Genomic DNA, 18,849 nt, shown 5'->3' with positions numbered 1-18,849 from the left:
GAAGTGTATTTAGCACATGGTTTTGAAGGCTTAAAGTTCAAGATTGGGTAGCCCTGTCTGTTTGGCCTCTAGGGAAGGCCTTTCTGGGCACACTGTAACATGGTAGAGAAGTAGAAATAGACTACATGCAGAAGGAAGGAACTAAGTGCGTGCTCTGTAACAACCCAGTCTTCTGAGAACTGACTCTAAGAACTAGCTCAGAGATCAGCATTAATTCCTTCTGAGAATGCTGTCACCATGATCCAATCACTGCCCCCTTACCTCTTAAATGTCTCACCACCTCAACGCTGCCACACTGAAGACCAAGCTCCCTGTACATGAAACTTTGGGGGACACTCTCAGACTGTATCTAAACCACCCTGTCTTAGACTTATAAGCTCCCTTATTTCTCTCTGTCCCATTAAGAAGACCAGATGGAAGGGAAAATCAATTTTTCAGAAAAAAGAATTTCTTCTGTGGACCTTAGGAGTCACTTTTTTCCCCCTATTTTTCCTGCAACAGATCTTTTCCCTCAATTTATTTCTCCTTAAAATTCCAGCCTTATATTTGGAAGACTTACATTTGCTCCATCCTAATTTGTTCTCCAAGGACACATTGTGATGCAGACAAACACTACTTAGGGTTGATGTTTGTCAGCATGATGCAACTGGGGTTCATATCCCTGAACCCCCAAACGATGTACACATCCTACTAAATTCTCTTGCAAGAGGGAGAGTCACAGCTCTTCTTCAACAGGGATCAGAGAACACAATGATTCTTTAGGAAAATCAGCCTGTCAGACACCAAATAGTTGAGTGTGCCCACAATTCTCTTAGCTGTGGGGAGTAGAAAGAAACGTGAAAGAAAATGAAGTAACCAAGGCCACAGCTTTCTAAGGCAGGGTTGGGAGACTGCAGAGGATGTGCACACCTGCTAAGGGAATATTCCATTGGACTTGGATTAAACAACAAAGGTCATATGCTCTGGACTTCAACGATTCTCAGTTTGGAATACCATGACTGACTAATTAATCAGATCAGATTTGTGATTCAGTATTTCTGCCCAGTCAATAAACTGCCTCTGTAAACAACTTTTTGTAGAAAGCTCATATGAAAAATCTGGGCTACAGTTGCCTTAGAGGACACTATGTAGGGTGGCCCTGGTTCAATGTACCAAATTGAAATTCTTTGTTTCCCAAATAAATGCTATTTCCTCTTCTTCCAGGTCAATCTTTTCTGCTTTTTCTTTTTAGTTGACAGTAGTATAAGACATGCCCCTGATCTCAAAGCAAAACCCAGAAACCCACTTAAAGCATCCTTAGACATCAACCGTCAAATCCTCCATCTCTTCCAAGAACATTTCAACATCTTCAAACAAGGGTGAGGTCAAGCTGGCTCAGGACTTAGTTCCACAGCCTGTTCTACTTGGGGGAGGCTCTGGCTGTTTAAGGGGAAAACAAGGTCCTCGAGAAAAGTTTGGAAACAATATGAAGCAAATACATATATCAGTGATGTGAGAGATAGGAGGAGACTGCAGAAAGCAGGCGGGCTTGGGTGACATTAGAGGGAAGATAAGTTATAATTCCCTCTTGCAAGAGAATTTAGTAGGATGTGTACATGGTTTGGGGGTTCAGGGATATGAACCCCAGTTGCATCATGCTGACAAGGAATAACAAATGACTGGGGTAAGAAAAGGGAGGGTTTCCAGAGAAGAGGAACTGTATGACATATGAGGTGCATTGTAGAGGAAGGAGAAGATGCCGACAGGCACAGAGGTTACAGTTCCCTGAGAGCCACTATTGGGCACTAGCGGCCACTTCCTGTGGGTTATCTCACTGCTTTTCATAACACCTGTCTTTTTGTTTTTTAATCAATATAAATCACAGATAAGGACACATGCACAGCAGAGATGAAATGCAACAACTAAAAAGTAGTGAAAGGAAGATCTGAACTTCATGTGGCTCCTAGCTGCTATGTCTGGTACTTACCTGGTTAGAACCAGAATGTGCTGGGAATGATGGTTGACCATGGTAGGCTGTAAGTAAGATAATTAGCAGGCTGGATGACTACTGATACATAGCTTAGCACAAATGTTTCTTAGCAGGGCTTTGGAATTAAGAGAATTTTAGGAAAATGTCTTTGGCTCAGTGAGGGTATGTGGCATGGACCCTGGGGGTCCCATTCAGTAGAGTATCGGGGATGGAGAAGGAGGCAAAGATACAAGAGACACTTTGAGGGAAGGATCAAAGTCATTCAAAGATTTTTCAAGCTTAGAGAATCTACGCTACCTATAAATTCTGGGTTTTATCTATTGATTGATATTATCTTAGTATTTTTACAAGTGTGCACAGTTTGTTTTTCACAAGGAAAGGTGAAGATGAAAGAATTAAAGAAAATTTTTATATCACAGAACAGGAACTTGTTTTTTGTATACTTTAGCACATTGTTGACCAAACCCTCACACCCAATGTGAAAGTTAAGGAATCAAGACTCTCAGGTACAGAGTCTCAGAGATGCTGAGGAAGGTGATCAAGGTCACACAGCTGCTGTCTGAGATGAGATTAAAATCTTCTCAATGACTTGAATTATTTTTCATTTTCAGTTCTCTCACAGGAATAACACACACATACCATCTTCTTAGCTACAAGTAGGCAATAATGGAAAAAAAATCATAAAAACCACCTTGAAACATATTACTGTTTATGTATGAATGTTTCAAAATCAGCTTTTTACATTTGATGCTATCTTAAATAAAAACTCTGGTGCGGACCCTGTGTCCTAGGTGAAACTCAACCATAGTCTAAAATGTTTTATTCCTCCTAGATTATGTTTACTGAGAGGTTTAAAACTTTGTACTTGAAAGTAATGGCCACTAATACTTTAAATAAATAGTATTTTTATCAGGCACATGTGTATGCTACCCCTGGTTTTCACCATTTGACTACAGTCAACAAGTCTAAAGCATTTCATAGTCGGAACTCTATCAGACAACAAGGTTATCAACAGATCCATTCAAGAACCTGATCGCTGTGAATATTTGAGAATTCCTCCTTAAGGTGTTTTCTTTCGCTCTTTTAGTAACATTTTCACAGCATTACAGATGTTCTCTATATTCTTCAAGTTTCACACCAAGTTGCTGATTGTTGTAATACATTTCAAATAGTGACATTTAAAACAAATACGCCAAAAGCAGCAAGGTTTCATGATGAATTTCAATGCACTGCTCTTGGCTATGATCCTTTTTCATTCTGGAACATTTTTGATTTTTCTATGGCAACACTCCTTGGCTCCTTAAAGCAATTCCTTTTAATTGTGCCTCTGTACCTTTAAGAAGATATCCCAGTAGAAAAGAGGGAAGGAGGTGGAAAGTTGCAGAGGACAGATTGACTGCTTTGTTTTGATAGGCTTTAGTTCCGCTCCCAGGCTTCAGAGAGGTGTGGGCTCCCAGAACATTCTCCTTGACTGCCTCCCTTGCTGCCATTTCCTGTCAAGGTTCCTAGCCATGAATGCACCATGATGTTCATGGTAAAAGTCGGAAGGGGGCATGGGAAGATGACCAGTGAGATCGCTTCAGCTCCTTTTTTTTCATGTCAGATGTGTAGCAATTTGAAATGCTTTTGATCTTAACTATTTAATTGACAAATAAAGATTGCATATGTTCAAAGTATAAATTATGATTTAATGTACATGTATTATGTAATGATCATAACAAATTAATTTTGATAAGACAAGATTTTAAGTATTCTCAACACACATACACACAATGATCTTAACTTTTTCTAGACTGCATCTGTACTTGTAGCTAAACAAGAAATAGTGTCTCAAGATGGCAATGACTGAAGGATTATATAACAATCCCACTCTAACATGGCCCTGTCTTCTTTCCTTTCTTGCACGAAGGCCATGATGATTTTGGTGGGGAATATAAAAAAGTAATTCCTGCATTTGTACTCAGATTTCCTATTTGGTTTTTCAACTCCCCAGAGTTTGTGGCTTTGCATTTAATCAATGAATATTTATTTCATTTAAGGGGCTGCACTAGCAAACTGAGTAGATACAATGGTGAACAAGATAATATTTCTGACTTCAAAGAATCTATATATCTCTCTCCCTAACCAGACTCTGAAGTAGACTATGGCAACATACTACCTGTTTTTAGCCAATATGAGGAAGTTCTGTAATGAAGTCTGAACAGAGGGCCAATTAAATGCACTCAGCATGTGATCACAGGGATTTTAGCTTGCAAGAAATAGGACCGAAGATGAATCAACAGGAAGGCTTTAAATTGCTCATGCATATCCTGCAGAGTTCTTCAGAAAGAAATTATTTTAGTGGGTGGGTGTTTGAGTTTAGAAAGCGAGCAGCAGTCCAACACAAAGTCTTTCACTTTTTCCATTCCTCCCATGCAAAGAAAAACTTACTCTCCTGTTGCTTCTACCTCCCAATAAAAACTGGATAGAGGACAAGAAAGTCCTGTTATGAAATAGCTGAGGTGAGAGACATTAAAGATTTAAAAGGTACTGTAGGGTTAGCTTGGCATGGTGATGTGCACCTGTAGTTTCAGCAATTCAGGAGGCTGAGGCAGAAGGATCACAAGTTTGAGGCTAGCCTCAGCAACTCAGTGAGGGTCTGTCTCAAAAGCAAAAGGACTGGGGGTGTAGCTGTATGGTAAAGCACACTGGATTCAATCTCAAGTACTATAAATAAATAAATAGGGACTCTAGGAATAACTTTGGAAAAAGTTTGGAAAGAGGAGAAAGACACAGGAAAATGATTATCATCCAGTTAGGGGGTTAAAAGCAAGACTTCCCTTTGGAAGAAGATATTGCAATATGGAAGCATTCACCTGGGACACTCTCTGAGCTGTAAATAGTGAGGTTTCACCTTGACAGATCACATAGAAGAAGGAAATTGGGCCAAGGATGTGACATTGAATTTCTTCTACCTGGCAACCCAAGATCATCCAGTGGCAGGGTCTGTCAGCTGCTTCTCTGTGGACTGCTTGCTAAAATTATCTACTTCAGATACAGCTAAGAAAAGTGGGGAATGAATCCCCTTCCTCCTCCTCTTCCAGTCTTCAGAGAAACCCATGGCAGCATTGCACACAGTGCTGGGGGCACATAAACAATTTGCTCCAACCAGAAATAACAGAAAAGACAGGGTCTTACCTAACTCTATGTAAGATGCCTTCTGTTCATTCATAAGTCATGGTCCCGTTAGGCCTTCTTTGCTGGTTCAGGCAATATTTCCTGGCTCCCTAGTCTGGATCTTAACTCTTGTCTAGTACCACTGCTTATCCATTTGTGTGGCCCACACAGATAGCTCAGTTGGAAAGTCTAAATTTTCATTTAGGTTTTCTTTCCTATTCTCCAGCTCCAGACAAAGCAACCTGGGGTAAGTGATGAGGTGCCAGAGCCTAGGGCAGCCAGGATCCCAGGAGCCTTAATCCTGGCCAGATCTCAATACTCATGAACCTTTTTATCCCAAGAGGGAAGTAGGGCAGGTAACCAGATACTTTCTTCCCATTAGACCAAACTCTCCCCTCCCTGCCACCTGTCTACTACTTTTTTAGGGCTTGTGAGTAGGTTAGATGATTCTGGGGGAAATCTCTGCCCTTATTGCCCTAGAGGGAACAGTATATAACTTGCTAAGAAGACTGCTCCAAAAATCTGGGGGGAGGCAATTCCTAAAACTCGATGGGGCATACACTTGCTACGTTCACTGTGAGTGATGAAAGAGAAGCTGGCATCATTGACACGTTCTCTAACTGCACTCTAAATGACATTATGGTTCTATGAGTGCTAGGATATATATTGCTTTCATCAATGAATGGAGTATCTTTAGTATAGATCTGTGGTTCTCAACTTCAGTGTGAATCAGAACCACCTGGAGGACTTGCTAAGACAAACTGCCTGGCATCACCTCCAGAGTTTCTGATTCAGCCTTCTTGGGTGAGACCCAAGAATCTGTATTTCTGATAAGTTGCCAGGTGATGCTCTCAATGCTGGCCTAGAAAACACACTTTGAGTACTGTTAATGCTTATGAAAAACAGAATTAAAAACAAAGGTGACCCTATGTAAATTTTATCCTTTAGTTGAAATCAAACTACTTCTTTATATAAACCTCATTTTAGGTATAAGATGACTGCAGAATTGGAATGAATTTTACATTTTTATAGGGTTATACAGCTAGGAGGTTGTTCCTGTTTAGGCAATCCTATATGTATGAATGAACATAATTAATCTAAGAGGGCAGGGCCTCCTACAGTTTTCAGGAATCCATAAGAATACTAATGCCACAGTTGTTTGAAAACAATAAGTCTGTGGCTCCTACTTCCACAGAGCCCTTTGGGATCAACTCATTTAATGACCCTCTCATTTAAAGCAACAGTTTCACTTAATATCTCCTTGGAATTAGCCATGTTAATGACATAGTGCTTTGCAATAATTGTTCTGTGGTCACAGTCACATTAACTATTTCACCAGTATTAGTTTTCACATTAATAAATTCATTTTTAAGTCAGTGGTCAACAGTGGAATAAAGGAGAATTAGCTACTGGAGTGTAGGCCTTTGGCAGCTGAACAGGATCTAAACTGAGCAATCTCCATAAGACAACAGTAAGTAGTGACCCATGACTGACATGTGTCAACATATATGTGAGGTAAAAGTCAGTGACTGTGTGAAACTTTCTTTGGCAGGGAATTAGAGACCACAAAATAAGGAGTAATAGTGATAGCATTACACAGAAAAGATTACATGTGCCCACATATGCAGAAATTAATGTTTTATCTTTTGTTATGGGCTTTTACAATAACCTGATTTATAAAAGATGAGAATCATAGATATCCAGATTTTAGTTTTATTAAAGTTGTCTTTTTTTGAGATCCTGTTTCTCTCCAAGTTTGCAAAGCAAAAACGTTTGCAAAGTCTCATGGGGGAAAATGTATCTCCACAGTGTTGCTGGTTGCAAAGACTAAGACGCCTGAAGGAGAAGAAAAAATTCAACCTGTATACTTAGTTTCCTCTGGTTAGTTTTGGGGAAAAAAACTAGGTTGTAAGATTCTAAAGACTGTACACAATTTTCCACTGTGACTTTGCTAGCTAATTTTATAACAGGCATTTTTAAAAACTGGTCTTATGCATATGCGTGCACACAGGTACATTCCATAGCTGAAACTGATAAGTGGTCCCCTCTCTTGTGTGTTGCTCTTTGTACTTCTTGCATCCATTTCTCCCAAACATAATTCAAATTCAGGCACTGAAAATTGCTAGAATAATCTCAGTGCCTGCCACGCCAATACCATTCATTATATTCTTAAGGTGCATAGCATTTTAATCTCATGCCTATTTTTTCTTGCTTTCTAACTGCGTTTACCAAAGACATCTTTTCTATGTCATTTGTCATATTCGTGCATAAAAGGAACACCTCCACACTCACATCTTCCCCTATCCCTTACCCTCTTTGGCCTACTTTCCAATACTCAAGTAAAACAATGGGGAATAAAGTCTCAGAATTGTAAGTGGGGCTCAGAGAAGATGGTCTGTTGAGGAGTAGGCATTGGGCAAGTTGAAAGCAACTCCAGAGTGTTGCTTGCCAGTTGGGAGGCCAGTTGAAGGAGATACAAAGAGAAGCTTTCTAGAGGCAGCAACCAGAAGATGAGAGATATCCTTTGAAAAGATTTGCAGCCTTGTATGGTAAGAAATTGGTTAAAAGACCTTGAGGTCTGTGTATATGTCTTTGCTTCCTCTGATATGTGATCAACATCATCTAGGGCAGTCAAATCATGCATTAGCAATGATCACATATTTCATGCTAACATTTGGGTCAAGGCTCCCAGTTGGATAAGCATAAAGACCAGGTACAGAGAATAGGGATGAACTTAGTGTCATTTTGAATATTTCTATAAATTTAATGTCCTGCATCTGCCAACCACTGTGAACATGTGGTATGCACTGCTGCCTTATGGATATTTAAGAATTTTCCTCTTTGGAATTAAAAAAATACACATATATATATTAATATATTCAATTGGGTCTTTTTTTTTTTTTTTTTTTTTTTTTGGCGCTGGGGATTGAATCCAGGTCCTTGTGCTTACAAGGCAAGCACTGTACCAACTGAGCTATATCCCTAGCCCTCAATTAGGTCTTTTTAAATACATTTTCTTAGTTGAAGATGGACACAATACCTTGATTTATTTATTCATAGGCGGTGCCGAGGATTGAACCCAGTGCCTCACATGTGCTAGGTAAGTGCTCTACCACTGAGCTACCCCAACACCCGAATGAGGCCTTTTAATTAGGTGTTTGCATCTTGTCTCTAGCTTACAAATAATGATTCCTCCTCCCTAATACCCAAAACATAATTCAAATTCAGGCACTGAATTTGAAACTATCGTTTCATTTGTGCAGACTTCGAGCACTTACAAACTCTGTTAAGAAAGAGGTAGAAACCTGTCAGTTTGCATTACTCTGATTTCATACAATTGGAAAAGACTTTTTAATATATCTAAACTACTAGGATTAACAAGGTTCTGTAGGAGCCATGCTGTTATATGTCACTTGGTTTACCTGTTGACACATGTTAGTAAATAAACGAGGGGTAACCAATCAGTTGTTTTCAAGCTCTAGCTCTGGAGAATGACAAATTCTGCAAAATTGCTTGTGAAAGTAAGGAGACTTGTTATGTCAAGATGGCATTTATCTGTGAGTCACATTCCATACGAAAGTAGAAAATAAAAATAAAAAACACATGACACACTGTCAAGTGAGCTGAGCAAACTGACATCCTTTTTGAGACCTTTTAGGAAGCAGGTGTTGAACACTTGTAATGAGATTTCCATGCATCTTCAAAGAAAGGAGCAAGGATTCTAACAAAAGCTGTTCAGGGTGTCATAGATCATGGCTGAGGGAATAATTCCTAGGAAGAAGCACATTGAAGGAGACATTGCACAAATGTTTTCTTTTCTCAGGGGTGCTTATATTCCCATGGAGAATTTTTACAGAACTCTGTTCATCAGAGAGAACTTTTTTGAAGAATATAAATTTTTCCAGATCTTGGGGAAACTGCAATATATTCATTTAAGTATTCTCAACTTATTATCTACACTACATAAGTTAAAATAATTGTGTTTTGCTTCAGATATAATACAAACTTGGAAAATTATCTAAGAAATGAGTAAAAAAAAAACACTGGGGGTACTTAAGGAAAAATGCAAGATTTATAGTGGTAAGTATTTCTTTCATTATATTGAAATCTCTAATCTCACTGGAGAGAAAGATTCCATCAGAGGGGAATCCAGATTCTTTTTAAACCATTGTATGGGACCACCCTTTAACAGTACCTCCTAAGCAGCCTCCCTTTCCCCCCCCCCGATCTGAGTTCCTCCTTTATACCAATGAATCCCACCAGTCTCCATAGACACAGGGGACAGATTCTACATCCGTGATCCACCTGATCATGGGCTTTATAACTTATTTTTAGTATCTAATAAGACAAGACTCTGGCATTTCTGTTTTGTTGGGTTGACTTATCTTTCTATTCATGCATTTTGTATTCCTTTTATGTTATCCAAGATTCTCTGAGTTAAGGATATGTACTATTCCTAACCCTGAAGGGAATGTTTCCAAATTTTCTCCTTTAAGTAAAATATTCATATTTGATCTTTCTGGTGAGCTTTCAATGTTAAGGAAGTCTCCTTTTTATGTTGCTAACAGTATAGATTTCAATCATGTGTAAGTATTAAACTGTTGCACATATTTTCTTTGAATCTGTTGAATTCATTTGGATTTTCCTTTGAATTTGTTTGTTTTCTGATGGGAAACAACTTTTACATTCCTGGGATAAATTCCATTGATTTTGATGTATTATTTTCCCAAAGCAGAGTTGGATATTGTGAGTTAATATTATATTTAGGAATTTTGCATATTTGCTCATAATGAAATAGCTCTGTGATAATTCTCTTGATCTATTGTCTTTACAGGTTTGGAATAAGATGATATTACTTCTTGAAATGAATGAGGGAGCTTTCACTCTTTTCCCATTTTATGGAACTTATCTTGAATAGGAATTATTTGTTTTTTTATGTTGGGTAGAACTCACCTCCAAAACCAATGTGCCTTAGAGATTCAGGGAGGGCAGGTCTTTCAGAACTATTTAATTTTTTTTAAAGTTTGCTGGCCTGTTTTTGTTTCCTGTGATTTTTAGAGAAATGCTTTTTCAAGAACTATTTTGATTTCAACCGGACTTTCCATTTTTGGACTTGTTCACAATGTTCCTCCATGGTGGTCTGCCTTTTGTTACCTCTAGTTTTTTTCCCTTGCAGACTGCATCTGTAGTTCTTTTCTCCTGAGTCTGCTGGCAGTTGGACTTCCTCTACTTCTACTCTGTGTACCACTTAGATTTCCTTTTATATTTTCTACCACGTTTTCCGTTCCTGCTGTCCTCATTCTGATTTCCCAGGTTGCTAACAAGTCTTCAGCTAAATTCATCCTGTATCTTATCTTTCTTATAACCATATTATTTTTACACCCAATATTTTCATGACTTCTTGTTCCTATATCAAGTTACTAGTACCATCCTTTGTGCCCTTGAAATATGACACTCACTCTAAATATAGTTCATTGATTCCAATGGTACACAGCATTTAATTCACTGTCTTTTGAAGGAGTCGTACTCCTCAGGAATCCAGTTATTGTGACATGAGAGCCGGCTCTCTTGGAGGGATTGAGAATGGGATGACGGGTGGTGCTTGGTCATGTCCCTTGCAGGGAGTCTGAGGTTAGGATTTGGGAGGGACAGCCCTGGTCAATACAAAACCAAATACAGATTATTTCCTCTGTCTACCAATCCATTAGGCAAATCCAGTGGACAGATTCACCTTTAATCTGTTATACTCAAAGCAGAAGCCCTCGGTCAACAGTCTTCTTGGTTGCAATGCATTAAGCTTGGGGATCTGAATGGCAGAGGAGGGGAAGGGTGACTCACTGAGGCCATTCTAGCTCTCACGGACATCTCACTCTTAATATTACTTTCAGATACTGGTGACCTGGACTACAGCTTCCAATTGTAATGGCAAGAGGTATGGCACTGCTTGTCCCAAGCCAATGCAAGGGAGAGGTAGGATCAGAATTTAAAGCTTCCCTCCCTCCCTGTTACTCTCCAGGCTAGTGTAACCCCTACACCAGGAAGATTACTAAGATTGAAAGCCACACTCCTGTGACATGAGAAGTCAAGTGAGTGAAATAAAGATGAGTGTACACAATACTCTTCGGATAGCAGCTAAAAGGAGGTATAGGGCCCAAAGTAAGCCTGTTTTAGGGTGACACCATGGTTACAAGTGAAAAAGAATGATCTAGAAAAAAGAACCGCAAACAACTGGAAAAAGAAGAGGTGCAAAATGAAGCAAACTCTAACCAGAAAGAAGTAGGTGGAATTGAAACCAGCATCACAGGAGAGTGCATTGGTTTTGAAGAGGAATATACTTTACCCTCTGAATTCAGAGAACAGCAGACATGGGTAGGTGTGGAGGCTGATATGTTTGCAGGGAACAGCCAGAAAGCTGAAGCCTACCATGCTTACAAGTTTGACAGGAGGTGTCTGTCCTCAAATATCCTAACATTTGTGTCATTAAAACTTAAGATCAAGTTCCTGTGACAGTGTGACCTGGAGGGGGACATCATTCAAGATTAACTCAAGTTTTTTATTTTTATCTATGGGATTATCCACGACCAGCAGTGACTGAGGGTGACCTTATCTATTACGACTCACACCGGATGATAAATAATTTTTTTTAAATAAATAGAATTCTGTTAGAAAAGAAAGGACATGATGGATGACTCATGAACAGAAACTGTGGATCAAGGAAAAGTGTCATTGTTGAGGTCACAGAACACCTCCGCAGAGGCATGACAAATCAGTCAGTGTGGGTTAGATTCATTCCAATTTAAGGGGTGGAAAGCCCAAAGCAGAGGGCAACGTGAAGGGTTGTCAGCAGTTTTAAACAGAGTAACACATATTATTGCTTTTCTAGAATCACACTCAGATAAAGCAGGAATGATGTTAAAGGGACTTATACTCAGAACCCACTGGAGAGGAGAGAGGCACTTGTCCTTAAGCATCTCCTTGGTTTGTGTGAGGTTGACAGAGCCCTCTTCTTTCTTTTGGTCCTTTCCTTTGGGTAATTAGTGAATGCAGAGGTCTTGAGGGTGGTGCCTGCAGTGTACAAGGGTGCTTTTCTGGTCCTTGCTTGTCTTTTCCCTCAGCTGGTCACTTGAGTATGCAGAGAGAGGCCGGGCACTGCACAGCAGACTTTCCTCTGTGCCACACAAACTGAGGGAGCACACGGAGCTTTCAGCCTCATCAGACATGAGCAAATAATGTCTTCATTTGCCCCTCTAGTCAATAATCCTTGCAGCCCTGCTTATTATTCCCCCCAAACATCTTGGGATGCACAGGAATTAATCTGCCAACACTGCGATGAGCTAATTAATTAGTGTGAACACAAATTACATAGTGTGGGATTATTTTCCTGTGTGGTTAGTGAGTAGGTGGGAGAAATGTTGAGGTAAATAAACATGGTAGGAGTCCTCATTCATTGCAGATCAGATGAGGAAAAGGCCAAGTGAATGAGTTTTACTTTTGTACTACTTAAAGGGGATTATGTTCTTGACACTTTCTTGTCTGTATGTTTAATAGAAAAAGAACAGTCATGTGGTCAGGGAGCAGTATCAAAGACACCTAATTCAATATATTGATAAAAACATATTGATAAATCTAGTTGAAGGTTAACACTTCCATTGTATCATACTAGATGATGGAATCAAAGAAACTTATGATTATCAGAAAAAAAATTTATCTTCTTAGGAAATTAAAATATTCCATTGATCTTATGAACAATACCCACATCTTATATATAATACAAAAATATATTTTGGTTAGTCTTTTATCCAGATGATCACAGAAACTAAATCTGTGTAGCTCACACAACAAACTTTTATGATAAATACACATAATGCTTTACTAACTAAAAACTCTGACTGAAGGGATTTTCTCAAATATGCTAAAGAAAAAAAAAATCAGTAATTTATCTTCATTGTCTTAAAGTCTAATTGTATCTACTGCTCTGTCCCTAATCAGCAGGTGATCTGGAAACAGTCATTTTACTTTGTGAGCAAGGTCCCATTGTCCATACCATACTCCTCAAAAAAGTTGGGTAGGAATTCTTGCTTTCTTATGGATGAGAATTCAATTTCCTTCAATATACAAAGTATTTTATGGAAAGGGATGTCAATGTTTAGGGGAACATTAAATTTTGGTCTAGCATTTAAATGTTAGAAACCACAGTTCATGGTGACACATAGTACTCAATTTAAATCAAATTTATAAGCAAACATAAAGCGTCTTTGACAGAAAACTCTTACGTTATCTTCGAAATATTAGCAAAACATTTGACACTGCTAACCAAACATTTTCGTCAACTATGTCCTTTGGTCTACACACTCAGCTTCTAGGCACACAAGTTCTCAAGAACGACAGCTTTTATTTATTTCCTATTTATCACTATTGTCTGACAATACAGTTCTAAATTAAAATGCTACCTAGATGGCATACACATTCTAATGACGTAAGGACTGCCACAGTGCAACTTCTTTTTTAAAACAAAGTCAGCACTGTGCCCTCTGGGGAAGCCTTCCCATTCGTTCAACTGAGACTCTGAAAATGAGCTCACTGGGGCTTGGACCTGGGAACCTGGCAACCAGAGGGCCGAAAAAGATCCTCCCCACACAAAGACTTCATCTATTCCATCCACACCACCTTTTCTTCAGGACACCTCCACATTTCTACATTCCCAAGAAGCTTATGTGAAAGATCCCATGTCAAGGCTGGCTCCAAGAAGTAGCAAGTATAAGTCACACTATGATACATAGTTTTCAGGAGAATGCAGGACTGTTATGAGATGATTATTGCTGTTCTTGTCTATGAGAAATTCTTTGAACTGAAGAACACATCAATTTTTCTTTAAAAATAATACTGCCGGGTATGGTGGCACAAGTCTGTAATCCCAGCAACTTGGGAGCCTGGGGCAGGAGGATTGCATGTTGAAAGCCAACCTCAGCAACTCAGTGAGGCCCTAGGTAAGTTAGTGAGACTGTCTCAAAATAAAAAATAAAATGGGCTGGGGATGTGGCTCAATGATTAAATACCCCCAGAATCAACCCCTGGTACCCCCCTCCCAAATATATATATGCCTAAATTGCATCAATAAGATAGGTGAGCTAAAGAAAACAAACTAGGAAAACAGAGTTTCAGTGTCATTTTGAATTCCAGATTATAAATAATCTCACTATATAACTAGTATAGTTAGTAGCATAATTAAACCAAGAAGAAATCTAGTTGATTTTGCTACCGTGTAAATCAAAGATTTCTTAATTAGTATTACAAAAAAACCAATTCAAGCAAATAGCATTTTATAGCTTCCAAATTAAAAAAGAATTGCTGTCTAGAAATTTCAGTTCTCAAAATGAACCATCGGTTCTCATGAAACATGCCAACAATTCCCTAGAAGGGAAGAAGATATCTAGAAAGAGTCTATTGGCTTTATTTAATCCATTACCAAATTTTAGAATCTCTTTATTCTACACACTCATGCTGCCAATGGAGATCTGAAGAATTTCCAAGGATGGAAGAGAACTTGAGTCACAACCGAGCAGCATGCTGGATTATAAAACAACAGAAGCAGGTTAGATACTTAGCACCAAAAATACATCTGCTATCCAGAACCTCTGCCTTTCTGAGTCATGCTAGTGCCTTTCTGCTTCTCCCTTTTATAAAAGCACCATAAAACTTGGGTTTATTTTTCTCATTATTTTTTAAGTGGTTAGCTTTCGCCCTACATTTTAATTATTCAGTGATTGGTTCGAATGACCTTTTGTAAGGCAGCCTGCCAGTTTATGGCTGTTATTTCTGCTACAAGTAGCCTGATAACAGTTTGTGCCATAAACTCATTTGTATGTTTGATAAATATTTATGGAGTACCAAATATGTGCTGTATACTTTTCTCAGCACTGTGGAGATAGCAGTTAGGAAAACATGAAACGCCTTACCCTCATGCAGCTAACATCATAGGACAGAAAGCCAGGCGAATGAACTATGTACACTGTGTTGTCTGGGTTGGGAGGGGACTTCTCAATTTTAAATTTTAATCACTTTCAATACCTGACATCATGAGATCTATGAGAAAAAAGCAAAACAATTATTAACTGAGTACAAATATAACTATACAAGCTTTTCAGGAGGGAGAAAGATGGAGAGAGGCAAGCAGTTAGATAGTGATTTCTAATGATCCACCTGGTAATTATGTGTACAACTTCTCTTGTTCAGTTTTCTCAAAAAAGAAAAAAATAATAACAATAATATTTATTGCAAAGGATCATTGTAAGGAGTAAATGACTTGACCCACATAAAGAGTTCAAAATAGTGCCTGGCACAGAAGTTTTTGCTCTTGTGACCAAGTAAGAGTATTGTTATTGGAAAAAGTACAAATATTAACAAACAGGAAGCCTTGGCTTTTGGGTCGTGCCTGAGTGTTCATATAAGATGTCATTACTTTGATGCAGACAGTCTTGGAGTTGCAGCAGCAGTGGGAAGAATAGGATGGGGGGGGGGCCTGGGGTCTGAGATATATGGAGTGAATCCCAGATCTGCTGAGTTTCAATGACAATAGCAAGGCCTCCTGCAAGTTACTAATGTCTTTCCTGAAGTCTCAGTGATCTCTTCTGTAAAATCTCCATTTTGTGAAGTTGTTGAAGTAACTAATGGAACAATGTAAACAGAAAACCTCTGGAACACATAGGCAGTCAAGAGCTGACAAAATTACAACACATCTTGGGCAGAATTTTGCTCTTTTTAGGTAGCATAAGTGCTTGAGAGACTACCATTTGAAAGAGTCATCAAGCTTTTGAACACTTAGACATGCAATTGATACTCTCATTTTTACCCACTTTTAAAAGCACTCCTGTAAGCACATCTACTAGTTAATCCTAAAGGGCTAACCTGCTACTAAATGCAACTAAAAGAAGGTAAAACCATTTCTTAGAAACTCCTGTTAACTTCAGAACATCCTTCAATTGAGATTAGCTTTCCCCTCCATCCATTTAAATCAGAGATCATGTTAATTTTTCTGTTCTAAATAAGCATTTAATTAAAAAAAAATTTTATTTGTTCTAATTTATCGTACATGACAGTAGAATGCATTTATGCATTTTGATAGATCATACATAAATGGAGTATATAGTTTCTCATTTTTCTGATTATTATACATATTGCAGGATCACATCGGTCATGCAGTCATATATGTACATGAGGTGATAATGTCTGTTTCACTCTACTATCATTCCTACTCCCATATCCCTTCTCCTCCCTTCACTCCCATCTACCTAATATAAGGTATTATATTAATAAATGTATTTTTCCTAGAGTTGCTGACCTGTATGGTTGAGCAGTGATATGGATGCTAGATAGGAGTGCAGGGAAAACTTCCATCTAGGGGCAGTGGGAATGTGGGGGATACCTCTCCTCCTCCCCCACTCTCTTTAATAGAGGAAGGCAACTCTACAGGGCACCCCTGTTCACACTTCACGGAGGTCCACTGTGACCCCTTCCTATTTCACAGGAGGAGTGTACTTCATAGGTTAGGGATCAGGACGCCTGAGTCTAGTCCCAGCAGACTGGCTTATTTACCCTGCAGCAGAGGGAAAGCCAGACACTCCTCGACTTGTTTGTAAACTAGAATAAAAACTTAATTTACACAATAATAGTGTAGTGGCGTTTAACATCATAAAACTTTGAAAAGTTTGTTAAAGAGCATGGAATTGTCGCTATTGCAATGGACTGTCTTAGGTGGGGATGATGATAACTTATTTTTTCTGATTATGTTTTTCCCTAAAGAGCACTTATCAAACATTTTAAGGTATCTTTTTTTTCCTTTCTTGTGGATGAATCTGAGTGTTTTGTTTTGTTTTTGTTTTCTCCCTGTCACCTTCTAGGGTCAAATACTGAAAATAATTTTAAAGGCTTCCCATGCTAAAAGTTAGAGACAGAGGGAGAGAGGGCAGGGGAGGGAGGGAGGGAGGGAGGGAGGGAGGGAGGTGTGCTAATGAATGACATCAGTGAAAAACAAGCCAATCAACTTTGCAAGTAAATAAGAATAAAATGAAGAAACTAGGCTTAGAAAGGTCTATTACTTGTCTCTTGCTCCATTATTTCCAAATGGAACTAACTATATCTTGCCTCCAAAATTCTGAGTGCCTCGTCTGTGTCACCAGGTACAGTGCTCATTGCTGTGATACTAGGAAGAAGGCAGGAAGGACTCTGCCCACAGGGGCTAAAGAGCAGGCAGATAGGATGGACAGAAAGTGGCATATAAAGTTAAATTATTGATAATCGTCATAAGAGGCAAGAAAAAAGAAAATACAATCTTTAAATACAAGAAAAAAGCAATACAATCTTTAAAATTACAGAGATGCAGAGAAAAACTATTTCTGAGCACTTTCCTGAGATAAGGGTTTTCATAACCTTTGCTTATTCCTGATTAACAACTTTCAGAGTTAAGAACTGCTTACTTTTATATAATAGAATTTATGCTTTTTATTTTCATGTTATTTTTCAAGAGTGATAAAGGAAGATGGTGTTCTCTTTTAGTTCTAAGAGCCCTTCAAATATTGGCAATTGCTTCCAAATAAGATAAGTGTCCAAGCTTTAAACACAATCATAACATTAACATGGCCTCAGGTTCTTTGCTTTGAATTCATTATCAAAAAATACTGTTGGACTTTTACAGAGATAAAGCACTATGTTTTCCCAAAGCATCAGCAATAGTTCTGAAAAAAGTCCAAGCCTTTTTAGTATCCTTAGTCAAAATGATCTAACAGATGCCCTGAAAAGAGAGAGCCATTTGTCAATCTCCAAACACCAAAAGCAAAGGAAAGGCAAGATGAAAAAGCAAACTACAGAAGGCAAGAAAATATTTGCAAACTATATATCCAAAAAAGGGTTAATACCTGGAATACATAAGAAAACTTACTCAACAGCCCACAAAACAAAACACCATAAAAAACAACCAATTTAATATGGGCAGAGGAACAGAGACAGTTCTCAAAAGAGGACTTACCAGTGGTTAACAGGTACCTGAAAAATGCTCAATACTACTTCAGGGAAATGGAAATCAAAACCAAAATGTGATATCAACTTACTCCTGTTAGGATGACTATTATCAAAACCAAACACTGCCTATCACCACACTAAGTGTTGGTGAGGATGAAGGGAAACGAGAAACTTTAGGTACTATTGGTGGGAATGTGAACTGGTACAGTCTAAAAAGCAGAATGGTGGTTCTTGTAAAAAACAAAAACAAAAACAAAAAAACATAGAACTACCATAGGATTTAGCAATCCCACTTGTGGTATATAAACCAGATACATAAGGACAAACCATGGAACTCCCTTATATGAGAAATCTAAACTAGTTGAACCCATTTAAGTGGAGTATAGAACAGTGATTGCTAGGGGTTAAGGAAAGGACAAATGGGGCAGGTATTAATTATGGGGTTCCAAGTTTCAGCTGTGCAAGCTGAGTAAGCCCTGTGGACCTACTGCACAACAGAACGCCTACAGTTAACGGTATTGTACACTTAAAAATCACTAAGAGGGTAGATCTCATGGTAAGTGTTTTTATCACAAATAATAATAATGATGAAGATGGTAGGAGGAAACTTTTGGAAGTGATAAATGAGTTAGAGCATAGATTTTGGTGATGGTTTCATGGCTGTATACTTATCTTCAAATTTATCTAAGCTGTATACATTAAATAAATAC

At 38.5% G+C, this 18,849-nt stretch overlaps 1 protein-coding gene across 16 annotated transcripts in view; it reads right to left on the bottom strand.

The window, feature by feature from the left end:
- Cadps2 (calcium dependent secretion activator 2) overlaps window positions 1-18,849 on the bottom strand; it is a 526,649-nt gene that overhangs the window by 89,536 nt on the left and 418,264 nt on the right. The window lies entirely within an intron of this gene.

This window comes from Sciurus carolinensis, chromosome 8, assembly GCF_902686445.1.
Source record: "Sciurus carolinensis chromosome 8, mSciCar1.2, whole genome shotgun sequence".
NCBI lineage: Eukaryota > Metazoa > Chordata > Mammalia > Rodentia > Sciuridae > Sciurus > Sciurus carolinensis.
Note: the sequence above shows the minus strand (reverse complement) of the source record. Positions and strands in the feature narration are given on the sequence as shown.